Genomic DNA, 20,406 nt, shown 5'->3' with positions numbered 1-20,406 from the left:
TTGTGGACTATATCTTGGTATAGTACGCTTTGATTTGCATTGCTTATTGTCTGCTTGCTTTTGCTATTCAGGTCGTTCTTTCAGGCTTTGCTGTTTATCTGTGCTTTCTGGTGTCCACTCTGACCAGCCGACCGTTTTCAAACCATGTTTCCTCTACGTATTCGTCGTAGAGTTTCTGCTTTGCAGGGGCTTCGTGTTGGGGTTGCTACTTTGACCCAAGCCCGGTCCATGTACAAGGAGGGGAGGCGTTTGTGGACCAAGAATTGGTTGCGCCAGCGTGACCAGTTCTCGCACATGCCTTTGCTCCATGAGATCCAGTGGAATAATCCTGATGATTTCAGGAATTATCTCCGGATGACGGATCCCGTTTTTCACCGTCTGCTGGCTTTGCTGTCCCCTTATATCACCAGGCAGGATACCTGCATGCGGCAAGCCATCACTCCAGAGCAGAGGCTCATTGCCACGTTGCGCTACTTGGCGACTGGGAGAAGCCTTCAGGACCTCAAGTTCTCTACAGGCATCTCCCCCCAGGCTCTGGGGATCATTATTCCAGAGACCTGTTCTGCCATCATTCAGGTCCTGCAGAAGGACTATATGAAGGTAAGTTTTATCCTTTAACATCACATTCTATGTATTTCATGATTGCTAATGTCTTGCATTTCTTTCCTCATTCCCTAATTACCATCATTGCAATATGCTCTAATTCATATACTCTGCCCTTTTGTCCTCAGGCATATTTGCCTCACTAACTTCCCCACCATGCTCTTCTTGGCCCATAAAACTATAGTCTAGTCACTTAACAATGTCTTTTGCCAGCTCCATAGTATTGCTTTACCCCAAACACCCCCTAAAATGTCTACAAATTTGATGTGTGTGCTTCAATTCATGCAGAGTGTTGTTTTTTTTATTTTTTTTGGGGGGGGGGGGGGGTTGTGCCAAACTCATTAGTAACCCCCTCCTCCCAACTGCTAGGCCAGCTGATCTGTTGACTTTACCAAACCCAATACACACTATACCTACCTTTTTGATGCTCACATTTATGGATGAATTCACCTAAGCATGTAGTGTAAGGGCCTGCCTCAATACTTTAACCTTTTATTTTTTTTGTGCTTTTAACCTATTAATTATCTGGATATGTAATGCTTACGTTTTGATTAATTTTTGGTATTCTTCTTCTTACCTGTCCGGTGGGCTGCCAATAGTGTAACTAAGGAGGGGCTTCCCAAAGTATCACACATTATTTAGCCATTCAGCTCTCAATCTAGTGGAGAGGGTTACCTGTCCTAAACATCCCCCCCTCATTTTTTAGCAAGGGCCCATCAGATGGGGGGGGGGGGTGATGACTCTCATAAGGGGACATTAGACTTTAGGCTTTAAATACTCAGTTCCCAAAATGTTTAACTAATTTTGTCACAAAATGTTTGTGTCTAATCTGCTTGGAATGTTGATTGGTCAAATTAATAATTTTTGTTCTTGTTTCACTCCACAGTGTCCTTCAACGCCACAGGAATGGCAGACTGTGGCCTCCTACTTTGCCAGTCGTTGAGACTTTCCCAATTGTGGAGGAGCAATAGATGGGAAGCATGTCCGCATTGTCCCACCACCCAACTCGGGGTCATACTATTTTAACTATAAGGGGTTTCATAGTATTGTGATGTTGGCGGTGGTGTCTGCGACATATGAATTTTTGTATGTGGACATGGGGCAAAATGGACGGATGTCGGATGGTGGAGTGTTCTCACGGACGGAGTTCTACTGGCATCTCCAGAGTGGCAGTCTGGGCTTGCCACCCCCAGAGGAGAATCAGGAAGGACTCCCGTTCGTCTTCGTCGCGGGTGAGGAGTTTGCCCTGGGGAACCATCTGATGCGGCCTTTCCCCATGAGAACCCTCACCCCAGAGCAGAGGATTTTTAATTTCCGCCTGTCCAGAGCCCGAAGCTTTTGGTATACTGGCCAGCCGGTTCCGCCTTTTTCTTACGCCTATTCACATGGCAGAATACAAACTGAATCACATAGTGCTGGCGTGCTGTGTTCTGCACAATTATTTGAAAAAAGTTTCTGCAAACTATGCGGTCTCAGTTGGCCAACAAGAAGCAGACTTGATGGACAATGCAGATAACCTCACAGGCCTTCAACATGCTCATCCTGGCTTGCCCCCCAAAGCACCCGTGAGGTTAGAACACAATACATGGACTACTTTGTGGGTAGGGGGGGCCATTGATATGCCAGACAATGTCTGAGCGGCATTTTAAAATTAAATTTTTATCTGAAACTCCTTCATTTACTGCTTGGCTTGGTTTTATGTGTCTCCTAGGTATAATTAGGTTTGATCAAGTTGTGCCTTTTTCACCAACAGTGCAAACCCAAGTTCAGAGCGAGATGAGGGGACAGTCTTTTCTTCCGATAATGTTATTATGTTGTGGGTCTGCTACACACACACCTTTTTTTTTGGTAACTAATGTATGTAGTGCATTACTGACCAAAATGCTCATTTTCAGCACCATGGCAGGAAAATGGCATGATTGACCAAATTTACACATCACTGTGGGGGTGTTTTTTTAGTAAAGGCACATCCACTATGCACTACAAGTGCACTGCAAAAGTACACCTGAAACTGCCCTGGGAGTGCAAAGTGGAGTTGCCGTTAGTAAATCACACTCCTTCTCAGCACAAACTTAAATTGTACTCCAAATACATTTTTGGTGCCATGAAAAAAAAAGCCACACATTGTTGCTAATTGAACTGTTTAATCCAACCACATTCACATGTGCGTTTTGAAAAAGTTTGTACAACCAACCTAGAAATTGTGTTTTTCCAAAACTGAGTTTATTCCAAATTTGTTTTAATTATTGTTTTTGTGTAAACAGGCATGTATCTAACTGTAAAATACAGAACACAGGAACTTACAAAGTTCCACTTTGAAAAGTGAAGACAATATCAGACATGAGTATGTACACACTGGACTGATATTGCCTTCATCACATGGGGTCTCACCCCTGAAAACTCAAAATTTGGAAGATGCACACAGTGTGTCAACATGTGCTAGCTCCCATCATGGGGGATCAATGTACATGCTTGGGGCTGCAACCCCTTCATCTCAGACACTAAACACAAAACACATACATTGATCCCCCATGATGGGTGATAATGCATGTTTCCACACTCTGTGCATCTTCCAAATGCCGAATTTGGAGAACTACAACATTTTAGTCTTAAAATTCAAAAAATAAGACCCTATCTAGTTTGGGGTGTTTCACACTCTCCCCAAAACATCAATGATGTTTTTTAAATTTAAATTAACATCATTGATGTTTTGCAGGATATGTTCCCAATCCCTTATTGCACCCCATTATCTCCCCGATCTGGGCACTTTCACTGGTAAAACGGAAATCTTCTTCCACATCACCTATAAAACAAAACCAAAAAAAACATGTAATTTAAATATAGTGACATACATTGATGAGCTTACCGGAAGCTGTGTTCTCCGACACTCACCTGTTGTGGTGACAATTTGCACAACCTGCACGATCTCTCCTTCCTCCTCCTCCTGCTCCTCTGTTTGTGCTTTTTGAAGTTGTCCTTCTTTGTGAGGGGTGGGGTCCCTGGTGTCCTCATACTTGCCGAGTCTTCTTTCCCCTATGAGATTTTAAAAAATGAAATAATTATCACACAGAGGGCAAAATTAACAATATGAAACATTGTTTGGAAGTGTTGTTGAATTGTTTATTTTGGCCGAGCTTCAAGGTCATAACATTATTGGGGACACTGTGTTCAGCTGGAATACTTATCTGCAGAACGATGTTTCCTACGAACGAATGAAACCATGAACTTGAAAGTGGCCATTTTAAAATGCACAACATGAACTCATAGCACATGGAGCATGTATGCAAGCAATAATAATCATATGAACACACGACAACTACTTACTTTTGTCAAGAACACGCTTGATCCTTATGTACTGCTCGTGCTCCCTCAGTTTCAGGTCTGACCAGCGTTTTCTCAGTTGATCCATGGATCGGTGTACCCCAAAATTAGGGAGAAGACTCTTCACAACTTTATTCATGATTTTGGCCTTTCTGATATTTAGGTTTGGGTAAGGTCCATATTTCCCATCATAGTCGTTCATGTTCAATATGCCACTTTGAGGGCTTACAGTGTTGTGGCAACACCAACACCTTAGGCCCACATTTCTGCAGAACATATAGGGCAGGCCCCTACTTTCAAACATCCAACTTACAAACGTCTCCTACTTGCAAACGGAAGGAGACAACAGGAAGTGAGATGAAAAAAGATGGACGGCCCAAAAAATTATACAGGGGTGATAACCCTTCCCTATGTTTTCCAAAAAGCTTAAATATAGATTTTTTGACTGGAGCTACACTTTAAAAATATACTAGTTCAAAATTACAAACAGATTCTACTTAACAAAACAAACCTACACAGTCCCTGTCTTGTTTGCACCGCCTGTATACTGCTGTTCTGAGTATATAGGGCCTGGGGGCCCCACGCCTTTGCTTTTTAAAGTTTGGGTATGGGGTTCCCCTTAATATCCATACAAGACCCAAAGGAGCTGGTAATGGGCAGGGGGGGCTATCCATGCCATTTTTTTCTCAATGATTTTCATCTGTACTGCCAGAACCAGACATTACATTAAAACTGCAAGCAGTTTTAAATGACTTTTTTTCAGTTAAATGTCATTTTGTGCAGGGACTGTTCTAAACACGGGAAACACGTGCCACTTAACAGGCATACTATAGACACCCCCCAGGCATGATATTTAAAGGAATATTTCACTTTTTTTTTTTCAATCGTCATTAAAATCAGTGCTCCCGAAAAAACTGCCATTTAAAAAAAAAAATGGCATTGATCCATGTCCCCTGGGGCAGGAGCCGGGTATCCAAACCTTTTTTTGGACAATATCTTGCATATTAGCCATTAAAATTAGCACTTTTTATTTTGAACGTTCGAGTCCCATAAACTTCAAGGGGGTTCTAAAGTTTGTACGAATTTCCGGTCCATTCGAAAGTTCTGGTGTGAACCGAACCGTATCTCCTTTACAACTTCACACCCCACACACCATACAAATCGCGTATAAACGATTCTCTGTTGACTGACCGCATGATTACACAGCAACTAACAAATCACCTAGAAGACTATTTTGCCATAATACAACTCCAGATATGCCACCCACAACTATATGAATTGCACATAAGGCAGTCATGAGAGGTAATTTTATTCATATAGCATCAGCAAATAACAAGACTAAACTAGCAGATATAAAATCTCTTACCAAAGACTTGGATCGTTTATACTATAAGCATAACCAATCCCCTTCTAGAGACCTCCTAAATCACATTCAAGAGAAACACGTAACCTTAGACATATTATTATCAGCAGACACAGAGCAGGTCCTACAATGGACCAAAGCAAGATTCTTACTATACAGTAACTCTTCTTCCACCATGTTCGCTAGAAAATGAAATCAGTCCACAAGACCTCCCCATGTCAATAAATTAAGAAACGCATCAGCAACCTAATTTCCCACCCCAAAGGAGTTATGAAAATATTTTCAGATTTTTATAAAAAAACTTCTATTCTCCCCTCAAACATTACCTAAACAATCCTCCTTACATTGGCTTGAAGATATCCTACTCCCCCCTCTTTCCTACCAGCAAATGGAAACCCTAAATGCCCCATGTTCAGATATCGAAAATTAATAGAATTATAGGTTCCCTTAAAACCTCCACAGCACCAAGGCCTGATAGCTACTCTACAACATATTATAAAAAATGTGGTTCTATTTTAACCCCTCACCTTTCCAAATTAATTAACTATATTCTACAATGAAATCAATTTCCAACTGAAATGCTTTCAGCAAACATGTCCCTTTTACCAAAACTTAATAAAGATCATTCTATCCCACAAAACTATTGTCCAATCTCAGCTTATGATCTAAAAATATATGGTCACATGCTAGCAGATAGACTAGTTTCACTTATCTCCCCCTTAATCCATCTAGATCAATCTGGACTTATTAACAGGCAACATAAGGTTAGCAACAAACATTATTCAAGAATCTAACTTACACTCTCAGTCAACACTCATACTTAGCCTTGATATCCACAAAGCTTTTGACAGCATAGCTGGTTGCTTATTTAGACTTATTGCTCCCCAGATATGGTATATGCAAAGTATTTCCAAACGGTTTCAAAGGTTTATACCATGAACCACAAACTCGTATCAAACTCCTGGGCAATAACTCAGACTTCTTCCCATTAAGCAGGGGCACCACTCCTTTTTGCTTTGGCTATCAAGCCTCTTGCCTGTGCTGTCCGGAATAATGCAAACATTAAAGGATACACTAAGGGATCTAAAGAATTAAAATTAAGCCTCTGTGCGGACAACGTTCTTTTATTTCTCACTGAACCACTTATCTCCCTATCAAACCTTATTAAAGTATTGGATATATTTCATGACCTTACAGGTTTAAGAGTAAACCTATCCAAATGTTCTGCTTTGCCTATAAACATTCCACCAGCATTTACATCATTACTAAGGGAGAAATTCCATTCAATTGGTGCTCTAATTAATTTAGATATTTAGGAATCCATATCACCCACTCATATAAAACTGTAATCCAGGAAAATTATCCAACATTATTTAACCATTTAAGGACCGAGCCTCTTTCTGATATTTGTTGTTTACAAAATAAAAACATTTTTTTTGCTAAAAAATTACTTAGAACCCCCAAACATTATACATATTTTTTCTAACACCTTAGAGAATAAAATGGCGATCACTGCAACACTTTTTTTAATTAAAAATGAAGACAAAAGTTAGCCCAATTTTTTTATATTGTAAAAGATAATGTTACGCTGAGTAAATTGATACCCAACATGCCACAAAATTGCACCCGCTCGTGGAATGGCGACAAACTTTTACCCTTAAAAATATCCATAGGCGACATTTAAAAAACTCTACAGGTTGCATGTTTTGAGTTATAGAGAAGGTCTAGGGCTAGAATTATTGTTCTCGCTCTACTGATCACGGCAATACTTCACATGTGTGGTTTGAACACTGTTTTCATATGCAGGCGCTACTCACGTATGCCTTTGTTTCTGCACATGAGCTTGTCGGGACGGGGAGCGTTTAAAAAAAAAAATGTTCTTATTTATTTTACCTTTTATGTTTTTTTTTTACACTGTTTGAAAAAAAAATGGTGTCACTTTTATTCCTATTACAAGGAATGTAAACATCCCTTGTAATAGAAAAAAGGCATGGCAGGGCCACTTAAATACGAGATCTGGGGCCAAAAGACTTAAATACCTGTCATATTTACTCTAAAATGCAATAAAAAAAATTATTTAAAAAAATGGCCCTTTCAGAGCTATGAGCAGAAGTGACCCTTTGACGTCGCTTCCACCCTGCATTGTTATGGAGACAGGTGGGGACCATCTTCCCCTCACTCGTCTCCATGCCCAGCAAGGGTGAAAATCTTATCGCCTATGCCGCTGGCGACGGCTCCGGTAAGCGGCGGAGGGCATCGGAGCACGGCGGAAGGGGGGCCCTCTCCCGCCACCAATAAAACTGATCTTGCTGCAAATCTGCTGCAGAGACTTTTATCTGAAACCGGACCACTCACTGAAGAAGAGGATACCGGGGTTATGGCAGCTAGCTGCTGCCATAACAACGATATTTCTCTTCTAAATACCGACGTATAACGATGGTGGGCAGTCTGAAAGTGGTTGACAACATTAAAAATCTACTTAAACTATGGTCAACATATCATATTTCGTTCATGGGAAGAATAGTCGCTACAAAAATGGTTATTTTACCCAAACTTTTATTTCTCTTTAGAGCTCTTTTAATCCCTAAAAACACCCTTGATTCACTCCAAAGAGATATCAATACATTTATTTGACAAAACAAAAAACAGAGATTTAGTTACTCTTTGATGTTTACACTATGGTTATATTATCTTTCAGCACTCAACTGGCACAATGGTATGCTTCAAATCCCCTGGCTTTTCTTTGAGGAGCAGTCAGTTCTTCCATATTACCTACAAGGCCTACTATGGTCCAGGTCTGTTTTAACACGGAAAATTAGTCCCCTAGACATAGTAGTAACTCACTCTATACATTTATGGAACCGACACAAAGACAAATTTAACATGGCCTCTACCACCCCTCCCTTAGCATCCTTCCTTGAAGATCCCTAGTTCTCCATACCGGATAACAACCAAAATTCTCTGACTACATGGCAACTCCACAAACTTAGAGAAATTATATAACAACAATACTGCGCAATGGTCAGCTAAAGAGAAATAAGGATAAACTAAAGGCTGCTAACACGCTAAAATTGGGATCTTTTTAGCTGGGAAAAATGTCAAAAATAAAATGTAAGCGCCCAACTTATATAAATATAACTCTTAAAAAAATAATACAAATGTGTGTGCACACATGTGTAGCAAATGAGTGTAGAGTGACCCCCAAAAAAATGGGGACAATACTGGTATATATATTGAGAAAATTGATAAGATAAAAAGTGACAACCTATAAATATGTGCATAAAATCAGTTGAAAACTATATAAATACTTATCCCAGTGAAGAGAGAAACAGAACAAAAAACAATCAGCATAAACACATAGAGGTATAACTAATAAAAGTGATAAAGTCCATAATAAGACATGCAAGATATAAAGTCCATAAAGGAACGTGCAGAATGTCAGTCCCAATGTGTTACGGTATCAACTGAAATCCTGTGTTGTTGTGACCAAAAAAATGTTTTCCACCCTGTGACGCTCCCACCACCTTGCGGGGTGCAGGCTTACCGAATAAATATGACCCAAGCAGACATACGCCTCAGGGGTCAACCAGAGCTTGTAATCTCGGCTAAAATGGTCCCAAATTAGGTGTTCCAATCGTGCCCCATACGGTTCACACAGGCGACTGGGTATGATCACTGTTTTTCATATACATGGACAACTCCGACAATAGCTCAGGCATGGAAGATGAAGAAACAAAGCCAACATGGCATAATAACGTTTTTAAAAAAAGACCTTTAATAAAAAATAGTTCAAACTCACATTTCCAAAATGATCAACAAAGCATATCAGAGGAAATAGGCAGTAGCGGAGTCCTCCCGACGCGTTTCGACCTACAGGTCATCATCTGGGGTGGGCTCCAACTACTGACACACTGCCTTATATAAGTACTTACACAATAAAGTGATACCATTCCCCCATGTGTTGCAATCATGCCCACTTCCGGTACACCCAAAATGGCGGACGGGCGTGCGTTCCAACGCCTCCGTTTTTTATGCGTTCCACCTATATGTCCAATGTATTTGGATACAAGAGGCATAATTGGGGATATTAGCGGCCCCACTTCCGGTTATAGTAAGATGGCGACCTGGCGTGCGTTCCACGCCTCAATAATAATGCGTTCCACCCATTCCTAACAATGTGAAGAGGAAGGGACAAAGGCCTGCTGATGTAATAATACGATTGCTGCCATAGGGCTGTACGCCCAATGTAGACTTTCGTTCAATGGACTTGTAAAAGGCGTGTAAAACAAGCCCGTCTCGCCATCGGGTCGCAACCCGAAACCGGAAGTGCGCATCCACGATGGTACCGGAACTGGAAGTGAACAAACGGCACTTCCGGTACAGAACAGGAATAGGAACGAGGCCTGGGCATAGGTTAGACATGTTACCTCCTCCCCAGTATACCGGAAAGGGTGCAACAGTGACACCTAATGGCCACAAATAAAATTGTCATAATAGTGAGGAGACAATACACAAAATATATCGTGTTGTGAGTGATATTTATCACATAATTTAAAAATATTATTATTAAATAAACTGTCTTGTTAAATAAAATAAAATTAATACCAAAATAATCATTAAGAACAGGCATCTACCAGTAAAGTAGACCTGCAGATATATGTATGTAATACCAAACTCCATATTGCAAATATCGAAGAACTTGTCTGAACCTTTATGAATCATCAATAAAAGCATTAATGTCCCACTCCACATTCATACCGAGTGGGGAGTGGGACTGAAGCTCATAGATCCAATAAGTCTCCAACCTGGAGACCCCTCGTGTGAGAGGCCCCCCTCTCCAGGGTGGAGTATATCTATCGCAATGAATTGTGTGCCCCGTAAATCATTGTTATGACATTCCCTATAGTGTCTTGGCACTGTGTGTTTAGACACCTTACTTCTGATCAGGGAAATATGTTCGCCTACCCTCGTGGAAAACGGTCTAGTGGTACGACCGACGTACTGCTTCCCACAAGGGCAGGTTATTAGATAGACCACGTATCTAGTTTTGCAAGTGCAAAAAGATTTAATGGGATATCTTCTCCCTGTCACTGTGGATGTGAATTCTAAAATTTTCCGTTGTGTCAATGTGTTGTGCTGACACACACTACATTTTTTACATGGAATATAACCTACCAGGTTGTGAAAAAAAGTAGGCCGAATTGGGGGATTAATGATGTTGGGGGCTATTTTACTTTGCAGTGTTGGAGATAGAAATCGATGTACCTACCTATGCGTGCTGTGACGGAATTAATACCACTCACAATTGGTCTACCGGGGGAGAAAAATGCCTTCCTATATACAGGATACAGGCGACACCATCAAAAAATTGGAAGGTATACAGTTTCATGGACAATGTATCATAGCCACCACAGATGTTGCATCCCTATACACCTGTATACCACAGGAGAAGGGAATCGAAGCGGTGCGTTGTTTTCTGAATAGAGAACAATCGTTGGTTCCCTGCCAACGCGACTACATCATTGAACTATTAGAATTTGCTACTAGCCATAGTTACTTTTGGTTTGATGGCCAGTACTACTCACAACAAAGGGGTGTGGCCATGGGGGCCAAATTCGCACCCAGTCTGGCCAATCTTTTCATGGCTAAATGGGAGGAGGATGTCGTCTATGCCCAGCGGAGCCCATCATTGATTTTGTGGGTCCGATACATAGACGACATCCTCCTCCTATGGGGAGGTACCCCTGAGACGCTTTGTGAATTTTTTAGAGGTCTGAATACCAATGATAGGGGAATTTCACTAACCTATCAGACCAGTACTGATAAAATACAATTCCTGGATCTGGAAATTGGAATTGCATCAGGGGGTTTTAGCTTTAAAACACATTTCAAGTCTACCGATCGCAATAGTTATATTGCCATCGATAGCTGCCACCACAAAATCTGGCTTTCCTCTGTCCCCCGTAGTCAATTCATTAGATTACGCCGTAATTGTACTGATGACCGTATCTTTTTAGATCAGGCGAATTATTTAAAGCAACAGTTTTTGGATAAGGGATACCATGCGCCCACCCTAGAGAAACAACTACAAGAGGTCTTACATATAAACAGGGATACTCTTCTACAGGCTAAAATCCCCCGGAAGGACAACGACAAATTTAAGTGGTCTTTAATAACTACCTTTAACATGCAGTATAGGCAAGTAAAAAATATTTTCAGTAAATATTGGGGGGTCCTAAAAAAAGACCCTGTGTTGGGTCCAAATCTTCCCGAAAAAGCGAACGTCTTGTTCAGAGGCGCTCCAACACTGCAAAGTAAAATAGCCCCCAACATCATTAATCCCCAATTCGGCCTACTTTTTTTCACAACCTGGTAGGTTATTTTCCATGTAAAAAATGAAGTGTGTGTCAGCACAACACATTGACACAACGGAAAATTTTAGAATTCACATCCACAGTGACAGGGAGAAGATATCCCATTAAATCTTTTTGCACTTGCAAAACTAGATACGTGGTCTATCTAATAACCTGCCCTTGTGGGAAGCAGTACGTCGGTCGTACCACTAGACCGTTTTCCACGAGGGTAGGCGAACATATTTCCCTGATCAGAAGTAAGGTGTCTAAACACACAGTGCCAAGACACTATAGGGAATGTCATAACAATGATTTACGGGGCACACAATTCGTTGCGATAGATAGATATACTCCACCCTGGAGAGGGGGCCTCTCACACGAGGGGTCTCCAGGTTGGAGACTTATTGGATCTATGAGCTTCAGTCCCACTCCCCACTCGGTATGAATGTGGAGTGGGACATTAATGCTTTTATTGATGATTCATAAAGGTTCAGACAAGTTCTTCGATATTTGCAATATGGAGTTTGGTATTACATACATATATCTGCAGGTCTACTTTACTGGTAGATGCCTGTTCTTAATGATTATTTTGGTATTAATTTTATTTTATTTAACAAGACAGTTTATTTAATAATAATATTTTTAAATTATGTGATAAATATCACTCACAACACGATATATTTTGTGTATTGTCTCCTCACTATTATGACAATTTTATTTGTGGCCATTAGGTGTCACTGTTGCACCCTTTCCGGTATACTGGGGAGGAGGTAACATGTCTAACCTATGCCCAGGCCTCGTTCCTATTCCTGTTCCGTACCGGAAGTGACGTTTGTTCACTTCCGGTTCCGGTACCATCGTGGATGCACACTTCCAGTTTCGGGTTGCGACCCGATGGCGAGACGGGCTTGTTTTACACGCCTTTTACAAGTCCATTGAACGAAAGTCTACATTGGGCGTACAGCCCTATGGCAGCAATCGTATTATTACATCAGCAGGCCTTTGTCCCTTCCTCTTCACATTGTTAGGAATGGGTGGAACACATTATTATTGAGGCGTGGAACGCACGCCAGGTCGCCATCTTACTATAACCGGAAGTGGGGCCGCTAATATCCCCAATTATGCCTCTTGTATCCAAATACATTGGACATATAGGTGGAACGCATAAAAAACGGAGGCGTGGAACGCACGCCCGTCCGCCATTTTGGGTGTACCGGAAGTGGGCATGATTGCAACACATGGGGGAATGGTATCACTTTATTGTGTAAGTACTTATATAAGGCAGTGTGTCAGTAGTTGGAGCCCACCCCAGATGATGACCTGTAGGTCGAAACGCGTCGGGAGGACTCCGCTACTGCCTATTTCCTCTGATATGCTTTGTTGATCATTTTGGAAATGTGAGTTTGAACTATTTTTTATTAAAGGTCTTTTTTTAAAAACGTTATTATGCCATGTTGGCTTTGTTTCTTCATCTTCCATGCCTGAGCTATTGTCGGAGTTGTCCATGTATATGAAAAACAGTGATCATACCCAGTCGCCTGTGTGAACCGTATGGGGCACGATTGGAACACCTAATTTGGGACCATTTTAGCCGAGATTACAAGCTCTGGTTGACCCCTGAGGCGTATGTCTGCTTGGGTCATATTTATTCGGTAAGCCTGCACCCCGCAAGGTGGTGGGAGCGTCACAGGGTGGAAAACATTTTTTTGGTCACAACAACACAGGATTTCAGTTGATACCGTAACACATTGGGACTGACATTCTGCACGTTCCTTTATGGACTTTATATCTTGCATGTCTTATTATGGACTTTATCACTTTTATTAGTTATACCTCTATGTGTTTATGCTGATTGTTTTTTGTTCTGTTTCTCTCTTCACTGGGATAAGTATTTATATAGTTTTCAACTGATTTTATGCACATATTTATAGGTTGTCACTTTTTATCTTATCAATTTTCTCAATATATATACCAGTATTGTCCCCATTTTTTTTGGGGTCACTCTACACTCATTTGCTACACATGTGTGCACACACGTTTGTATTATTTTTTTAAGAGTTATATTTATATAAGTTGGGCGCTTACATTTTATTTTTGACACAACTCCACAAACTTACAAATCTAAGACCATTCTCCCAAAATGAATTTAGTTCTTTTACAGACTTACAAAGAGAATATCATCTCCCACAATCAGAACAAATGAATTATACAAATATCAGAAAAGACTATCAAAAATACTATTCACTCACTCTTCATACTCCCTTCTCACAGTTTGAACAAATATGCTTATCTTCCCCAAGGGATAGAGGAGTGATATCTAGTATTTAGAAAGGCCTTATTGAATTCAGCATGCCAGTTAAATCACAACCTATGCTCCAATGGGAGTCCAACCTGGACCATTCTTTCTCACCTGCACTAAAACAATCTCCATCAGGGAATCAGCTATCAAGTTCCACTACAGGTGGTATTTTACCCCTAACAAAATGAATTAATTCTATCCATCAATATCTCCTCTTTGTTTCAGGGGTTGCCCCACACAGGGTACATTATTACATACCTTTTGGGAATGTAAACACCTCGAAACCATATGGCAAAAAGCAAGCTTCAAGATAGAGCAACTAATGCCGCGTACACACGATCGGAGTATCCGGCGGACAATTTGACCGTGTGTGGGCTCCGGCAGACTTTTGAAAGAAGACTTGACTCAAAATTGTCCGCCGGACTTTCCAAATGAACGGACTTGCCCACACACATTTTGAACGTGATTTGAGGTACAGTGGGACTAGAGAAGGAAGTCAATGTCACCGCTTTCATCGGCAAGATTGACACCTTGAGCGTGGGGGTCCCCCCAAAGTCCATACCAGACCCTTATCTAAACACGCAGCCCGGCCAGTCAGAAAAGGGGGTGGGGATGAGCGAGCGCCCCCCCTTCTGAACCGTACCAGGCCACGTGCCCTCAACATGGGGGGTGGGTGCTTTGGGGAAGGGGGGCGTCCTGCGGGCCCCCACCCCAAAGCACCTTGTCCCCATGTTGATGAGGACAAGGGCCTCTTCCCGACAACCCTGGCTGTTGGTTGTCGGGGTCTGCGGGTGGGGAGCTTATCGGAATCTGGGAGCCTCCTTTAATAAGGGGGCCCCCAGATCCCGGCCCCCACCCTATGTGAACGAGTGACCCCGCCCCTTTTATATGGTGTCTTTTATATGGATAATGAGTTGCCATTAGGAGCACCTTCTTAAATTGACAGGACTAATCTGTGTACCACATGAGTACATACAGGCATACCCCACTTTTAAGTACACAATGGGGTTTATTTACTAAAGCTGGAAAGTGCAAAATCAGGCTCATTTCTGCATAGAAACCAATGAGCTTCTAACCACAGCTTGTTCCATTAAGCTTTGGTATTAAAACCTGGAAACTCATTGGTTTCTATGCAGAAGTGAGCCTGATTTTGCACTTTCTAGCTTTAGTAAATAAACCCCATTGTGTACTTAAAAGTGGGGTATGCCTGTACTGTAGCCAGTCTGCGGGAGCCAGAATTATTGTTGGTTTGTAGGGGGATCAACTACTTATTTTTTACGCGCTGAACTGTAACTCAATTTATAACATTTGTATCATGTGTTTTTTTCTGCATTTTTGGTTGATATTCTATCTTTAATTCCCCGTACGCACGATCAGATTTTCCGACAACAAAAAAAGGATGTTGGCCCAAACTTGTCTTGCATACACAGGAATGTTGGCCAAAAATTCAGAATGTGAGAACACGGTGTACGACAAGCCAAGAAAAAGGAAGTTCAATAGCCAATACGGCTCCTTCTATTTGATTCAGAGCACGCGTGAACTTTTGTGGGACTGAGTTGTGTACACACGATCTGACTTTCCGACAACAAATTGACGGAAAATTTGAGAACCTGCTCTCAAACATTTGTGTGCAGAAATCCCAACAGCAAATGTTCGATGGACACACAGTCGGACTTTTCGACAACAAGCTTACATCGAAAATTTCACGTTGGAAAGTCCGATGGTGTGTACACGGCATATTATTTAAACTACATCTATGATAAAATGTATAGAACCTTCATTTCTTTGTAAGTGGGCAAACTTACAAAATCTGCAGGGGATCAAATAACATATTTGCATTAAAGAAGATTTCCATTAAATTTTTTTATTCTCCCATGCAGTGTACTAGTGTCTAGGGGTACAGGGAAAAGCTATACTTACCTAATTCTTCGATCCTCCAGAAAACCATGCTCCCCCATGTCTAGCAGTGGACTGTTCCTGCTGCCCTCATGTCCAGAGCCAGTCTATGGGCATGATGACATCAGGAACAGTCTAGTCACAGACCGCTGGGGGAGCAGGTGCAGTGGGTACTTGTCTTGCGCTCGGAGGGTCGGCAAAATAGGTAAGTATATCTCCGTTCTGCAATCTTCTAGACAAAAATTTGCAGTTAACCTATGCAGTGCAGCCACAGCCAGACTGCATGGAAAAATAAACGTTTTCCTGGAGTTCTTCTTTAAAGTGTTACTAAACCCAGGACCCTGCATTCACTATATCTGGTCTCCCATATTACATAGAACATGGAAATGTAATCATTTTAGTAAACATAAACTGCTAAATACCTTTTGTCATCAGCAGTATATAGCAGTCTTGCGACTTCTATCAGTGCCCAGCCAAGAACTGGGTAAAGCTGGTAGGGGAAGTTTTCATTCTCCTTTGACTGTCCTATGAGGCTGCATGACCCCTGACTTTCTGTCTGGAAAGTGCTGATTGGCCCTGTGCTGATCACATGCACCCTCCCAAAAAAACTTTCTAGCAATAAATACCAAACTGAGCAAGTGCAGAGTGCCTTCTAGGGTTCTGTATTATCAGCAAATGTATTTGGAACATTGTAAGAAGGGGAGGATCAGAGAAGACAAGATCAAACAGCCTTTTTACACAATGTGGAGGATTAACCCCTTAGGTTCCACAGTGAGTATAACAAGTATGCTTTACTGCATATACAGACTGATTTTACAGTTGTGGGTTTAGTAACACTAAGTTAATGCTAAAGTGTTAGATGATTTCTCTTGCAATCAAAAAAAGAAAAGCCACCTTTGGAAAAATGTGAGCATATAGAGTTTCCAGTGATGGACCTAATAAAAATTCTATACAGAGCACAATATAATAATGGTGAGATAGAAGATCGTGAAGAGATGTAAAAGCACTTTGCCTACGCTCAGACAAAATACACTGATCCAAATGTTCTTAAAATATGACCCTCATGTCATCTGATTAATCTCATCAGTGGTTACACGTACCATTCCCTGCCTTTGCTCATTTGTATTCAGGGAGCTGCTGTACCAATATTCAGATGCTGGCATGGTCCTTGCTCGTTTTTTTTTTTTTCTGATCATGAGGCAGCTGTATCACAGACACATATGCTTTTGTATTTAATGTATTTACAAGAGTAAGATTATATAAATAAATCACATCAGTCTGCAGGCTGAGCCATTGTGCCAATTGATTACACTTTTCTTTGTCTTTTCATTGCTGCATATAGACTTAGTTTTATATCATGCAATTGCTGCTAATGAACAAAATGGCAACAAAGCTTTATGCACTGATGCCACTCCAGCTTGAGTACACACACATGAGTTTGATAAATGATTACAGGGATGGCAAAAATGATTTCACAGAGATATATTTTCTTTTCAGAAAACTGTTTGGATAGGCCGTGCTCCTCCTGCTGTTTCAGGCATTTTCAACTGGCTACAGCGACTCTTAGTGATGTCATTATAGGGAGCCTTTAGGGCAGATCAGTACCAGCTCCTGGGAGGGAACCTGCAGAAAGGTTGCCAAAGCAATCATGCTGAGAAAATAGCATTACAACATTTCTCGCTGCCTGTGCAGGGCAACAATTACCTGCTTGCATAAAACACTTTGTATTATTAACTTAATTTCTATATTGTTGTTGGTGATTATGGGTTATGATGAGGGCCTGTGGCTCAAGGGCACATTTGTTTTTACAAGTAAGGGCTGGAACCAAGAATGTGAAAGGGCCTACTTCACTGCCGTTGATACTTACAGAGTACAGTCTTTGCACTCTGCACTTATACCGTGTTTTACTGATAGTATTGTGTCAGCTAAACCATCACTTTTTTTATACATTCTTTTTTATTTTTTTATTGCATCAGGAAGCAGTATAATGGGAAAAATAATTCACAATAACCCAGACGGTAGATAGAGTAATCACATATCTTATACATATGCAGGGTTGCCAACCGCAAGTAAATTTACTGACAGTTTTTAAAAAACAGTGATTTTTTTTACAACTGCCAGTAAATATCAGTGGCTGATAATTTCATGCTGTGTTAACTTTTTAAGTGTTAATTAAAAAAATGACTTTGTTATAGGTATTGTCATTGTTTCCATATCATGTTTATACTGTTCAAATATTTACTGTGTTAGTTTTCAATAGATGTGTCATTTCTCAGGTTGCCAGTAAAAAAATGTGCTCCGCCAGTAAATCTTCCACGTTTTGTCAGTAAAAAAAGCTGCGGGAGGTTGGCAACCCTGTACATATATGGTTGGTAGCACATTTTGCTAGATCTGGACTCTCCTTTCGGCCCCATGTCCAATCACTTTCCAAAGCTTGCCGCTTCAACTTACGCAACAGCTAAAAAATATGCTCCTTCCTAACCAATCACATGTAGCAGAATCTCTAACCTCTTCCATTCTAATGAGAGCCTTTGAGGCCACAGACTGCTGACATCCTTCAATATGTAGTGGGTTGTGAGGCATAGTGGGTGCAAAGGTGATAAAAGTCATTGGGTGCCAGACACTTCTTGGATGCAAAAGAGGTCTTATTTCTTTAAGTCCTTTTATATTTTACAAGGGAAAGAGGGTTGAGGCCAGGACATGCTTAAGTAGTTGCAATTTCAATAGGCAGACTCTGAGGCTTCAATAGGAGGACAGCTAAACAGGGAAAGTCTGCAGCAAGGTGCCACTTCTGCACGTGCAGGTTTGCCGTCCCCTATGGCTACAGTACTTAACAGTTCCTAATTCAAACGTAACAGTTCTCTCAGGTTTACTACAACTTCAACTTGTAGTTCTTCAGCCCCTTGAGCTCCTAGTCTCTCACTGGACTCTCTGATTCACTGACTTTGAATCCCAAGAGCTCCTCAAGGCTTTTGCGGTGGTATCTCCCTCAAGCGTCACTCATGCTTCCCTGCTGGGTCCCTAGCTTGGCACTTCGGATACCTTCAAGCTTCACCCCTGCTGACCAGCTCGGTCCTTAGCTTAACAAACAAGGCTGCTTTGCAAGCATCACCTCCACTGGTTGGGTCCCTGACTTGATTACCACCTGATGTTTTCTTATTCTCCACTGTGAGAATATTACTCCGGTACTTGCTTTAGTTACTCACTGTGGTCTCTGGTAACGGTGGTTGGTCCCTTAGTGGCGACAGCTTCCCTTCTACCTCGGACCACCGCAGGTTCTTCGGCTGGCAGAACTGTCCCTTTTGGTTGGACTGTAAGCCGCAGTCCCAACCTTGTGCTGCCCCCTTACTTCTGGATAAGCCCTCACATAGCCTGGCAGCCAGATGACTCTGGGATAGGCCCAATATCTGACCTAGCAGCCCGGGGCAGATGACAATCGTCCACCCAGATGGCGGTGGCACAGAACAGAACCTAGATCACCTGACTTCACCTAAATATATAGGCTCTCCAAGCAGGTCAAGGGATTCAAGAAATCCCCTGCCCATTGGCTGATATACCCCATATACCCATAACCTGATCTTGAGTTGTCCTTCTCTTATCTAGTACCACCAAGTGCCCGGCCAGCTACCGATGGAAGAGAAAAGCACAAGGTCAAACTTAGGGAGAAATCAATGGATCGCTAACAATTTAAATATGGTAGCTACTCCTGCTAAGGAATTTCGTGAGGAGATCCCTGACTAAACCCCAGGACACTACACACACTACAAAGCTCTAAATCTGGTAATAATAACCTGGTTATCTCTCGCCTCGACTACTGCAACTCCTTCCTCATTGGCTTACTGTCAGGGCTGGGCTCAGCCCCTCCTTCTCTGAGCTGGCTGCTCAGCTGTCAGCTAATTGCCAGCTCCTATGTCTCCACAGTTACTCAGCTGTTGATGATATCCTACTCGTCAGTCCTGCCTACTTAAGCCATCCAGCCCAAAGGAGCTCTGCCCTTGCTTTGGTCAACATCACAGAATCTCCTGCAATCCTGTTCAAGACTTGCTTTGCTGACATCCCTTCTGGCTCCAGCTCCTGCTTGCTATTCCACTACATTGATCCCTGACTTTTGGCTTGGCTGACTATCCGTTCCGGTTACTTAACCTTGGCTATATTTTGACTACGTTTGTTCTTTTTACTTTTATTATTAAACAAGTGTGATTTAACTGTACTTCTGTCTCGGCCTGATTTCATGGTTTGTGACACTTACCTTTACATAGGCTATCACCTATTCAGTCCATTATGAATGCTGCCAGACTCATCCACCTTACAAACCATTCAGCATCTTCTACCCTTCTCTGCCAATCCCTATCTAGTTCCCTTGTCACCTCCTACCATGCTCCCCTCCAGATCTTCTCTCTAGCCTCTCCTATCCTTTGAAATTCCCTACCCCAATCTGATCCCTGAAAACTTTTCTCCATCAACTCACCCCCCACGGTTATTAACTTTTGTATCACTTGACCCTCCCTTTTAGATTGTAAGCTCTGATTCCTCTTGTATTGAATTGTATTATAACTGTACTGCCTGCCCTC

Source organism: Lithobates pipiens, unplaced genomic scaffold (assembly GCF_037356315.1).
Source record: "Lithobates pipiens isolate NorthernLeopardFrog02 unplaced genomic scaffold, aLitPip1_a1.2 Scaffold_16, whole genome shotgun sequence".
NCBI lineage: Eukaryota > Metazoa > Chordata > Amphibia > Anura > Ranidae > Lithobates > Lithobates pipiens.
The sequence above is the reverse complement of the archived record's forward strand: the minus strand, read 5'-3'. Positions refer to the sequence as shown.